This window comes from Priapulus caudatus, unplaced genomic scaffold (genome assembly GCF_000485595.1).
Source record: "Priapulus caudatus unplaced genomic scaffold, Priapulus_caudatus-5.0.1 Scaffold1054, whole genome shotgun sequence".
Lineage (NCBI taxonomy): Eukaryota > Metazoa > Priapulida > Priapulimorpha > Priapulimorphida > Priapulidae > Priapulus > Priapulus caudatus.
The window spans coordinates 78626-81512 of record NW_014578115.1 but is presented as its reverse complement, the minus strand read 5'-3'; the positions used below and the strand labels follow the sequence as shown (position 1 = coordinate 81512).

Genomic DNA, 2887 nt, shown 5'->3' with positions numbered 1-2887 from the left:
CTCTCTCTCTCTCTCGTCTCTCTCTCTCTCTCTCGTCTCTCTCCTCTCTCTCTCTCTCTCTCTCTCTCTCTCTCTCTCTCTCTCTCTCTCTCTCTCTCTCTCTCTCTCTCTCTCTCTCTCTCTCTCTCTCTCTCTCTCTCTCTCTCTCTCTCTCTCTCTCTCTCTCTCTCTCTCTCGCTCTCTCTCTCTCGCGCGCGCGCTCTCTCTCTCTCTCTTATCTATCTCTCTCTCTCTCTCTCGCCCTACGCCTGTCGCCTACGCAGTGCGAGTTTACGGGCTGATAATCACAAGCTCCGCCCCTCGCGTTGAGTGACGCATGACTCAACCGCCCTCCGTCGAGGTAGAAAGGTGGGCAAGGTCAGGAACGCTGGCTGCTGTGTAAGCAACGGCGGCGCCACAGTCGTAACCAGTTGTGGAGTGAGTATGGAAAGTGATTGACGAATGTTGCTCTGCTCGCTGTCTGCGAGAAAGCGTCGATTAATTTTGTCGCTTTACTAGTGTATCGTGAAGTGCGTAGCAGGGAATTAAGCGAACACGACGAATAAGGATACCTTTCGACGTGTACCGGTGAATTTTCGTAGAAATTTGACGTCTTCCAGTGCAATTATTTAATTAATATGGTGACACGTGTTGTACTGTGTGGCGTGATGGGTTTCCGATGAACAGCGCTAAGTTGCAGTGGCTATTCTGTATCATCTGACCTGTGATTTGTGATGAGAAATTGGAGAGAATCTGTATGCGGAATTGACGTACCGTTGTACGTACGTTGTCTTGCGTAGTTAACCGAAACTCTCGGTTTGTAAACAGGAAAGGTTACCCATATCAGGTAAGCGTGATTAATTTTATTTGTTAATGTTATTTATTTGTTTTTCTGGTTATTCTTCTTCTCGCAACCGTTTTTGCTCGCTGACTGGGCAGCATAATTTGCACATAGCTCCAGTAGCCTACTATCTATAGCTCCCGGTAATATTATTCCTGACCATAATCAATTGATCGTAACCATAACCATCAAGTCATAATTTATTTGCAACGAATTTTCACGAATAAATGCTAGGCTAATTGGGTTCAGTCATCTGTATACGTAATACGTACTGTATACGTAATAGTAATACAGTAATACATTCTGTATAACTAACTTGAACAGATATTTGCATCCTGCGTCGAAAAGACTACAAAACCTGTGCACAATCCCAGTTTGGGACACCGCAAATGTGTTTTCGCAAATGTCACCAATCCGGGTGCTAAAATTGAGACAAAACTTGCGTAGGACACGTGAAGACAATCTTGAGTAAAACTCGGCAGTCTTGCATACTGCCAAAATTTGTCCGGATCTTTCGTCCGATTAGGAGGGTTGCGCCCTTACAACCAAAACACAAAATGGCACGCAAAGGTTTCTTTGCCTCCTGTGTATATGCATGGCACTGGCTGAACATCAAGCGCATGTAGGTGAGCCTGTGCACCTAGGGTCAAGGCGTGAACGGTGCCTGCATAACATGATCTTCCCATGCAGAGATATGTTATCAAGAGCATATAAAGAAGGAGGGAGACCTTCTTTATATGCTCTTGATGTTATCATGCTATCCATATCACAGGCACTTGGAACGTTTCAATAATAAAATGATGGTAAATAAACCCGAAATGTATTTACTGCCAAAATCTTAATGTTTTGTTTACTTTCTTTCAACCTATTTAACCTATTCAACCTATATTCAACAAAAATATAACAAAACAAAAAACATTATTTTTGTTGTTTGGCATGCGTGCGGTGTACTTGCCTACTGTACTGTACTGTGTAATAGCGTAATAGCGACAGACAGCCGGCAGTTACTGTACGCGGGCTATAGTACTAGAGCTAGGGTAGACCTAGTCCGAGATTCCTCTGACCAATGCCCACACCGACGATTTTGGTGGATTTGGTGTGGGTTAGAGAAATATAGGCCTATGAATAGACCTAACCCACACCAAATCCACCAAAATCGTCGGTGCAACCATATGAGTGCAACGTACTGCATTCCGAAGATCTTTTCTGACTGTTATTTATACTACTTTAGTCATTGCTAGCAGAAAATTTTGTGCAAGTGTGAGCTTTTAAAATTGGGGTGGTGTCAGAATTAGCGAACTATTTATTTTTGTTTGCAGTTACACGTACAAGGTTCTGTAATTACTAGAGCATAGAGAAATAATCGCTTTCGTAGCCTATTGTACAAGAACTTAATACAGGTTTAATCAGACAAATAGTTTTAAGCGTGCGTTTTAGTTTTGATTTTTCAGGAAACAAGTTTGCGTAAATCACATATTATTTGATGCGTGCGCACACATGCAGGCACGCACAAACGCACGCAAATACATGACGTGCACTTCGTTAACACACACACACACACACACACACACACACACACACACACACACACACACACAGGTGGTGCGCGCGCGCGCGCGCGTCGTGTGTGTGTGTGTGTGTGTGTGTGTGTGTGTGTGTGTGTGTGTGTGTGTGTGTGTGTGTGCGTGTGTGTGTGTGTGTGTGTGTGTGTGTGTGTGCATGTGTGTGCGCGCGCGCGCGTGTGTGTGTATGTATGCGCTCGCTCGCTCGCTTGTCGGCTGGCCCCCGCGCGCGAGCAAGCTCATAGCGTGAAACACCAGCCCGATCGGTCGCCCGGCTACCCTGAACACCCCCGACTTCCCGTTACAGCCACTATGAAGCCGGCGTCGGCAGAGAGGGAGGAGAGGGAGAGAGGAGGGAAGGGAAGGGAGGGAGGAAGGGGAGAGAGGGAGGAAGGGGGAGGGAGGAAGGGAATGGCGAATGAGGAGGGGAGAGAGGAGGAATGTGGGGAGGGATGAACAAGAGAGAGCGAGAGAGAGAGAGAGAGAGAGAGAGAGAGAGAGAGAG

General features: G+C 46.1%; 1 protein-coding gene across 1 annotated transcript in view; it reads left to right on the top strand.

Annotated features, from left to right (window-relative positions):
* Window positions 1-414: 414 nt before the first annotated feature.
* LOC106815168 (hormone receptor 4-like) overlaps window positions 415-2887 on the top strand; it is a 60913-nt gene continuing 58440 nt past the window's right edge. The window contains exon 1 of the mRNA XM_014819599.1: window positions 415-826. The gene's annotated coding sequence lies outside the window, so the exon portion shown is untranslated. The remainder of the gene's footprint in view (window positions 827-2887) is intronic.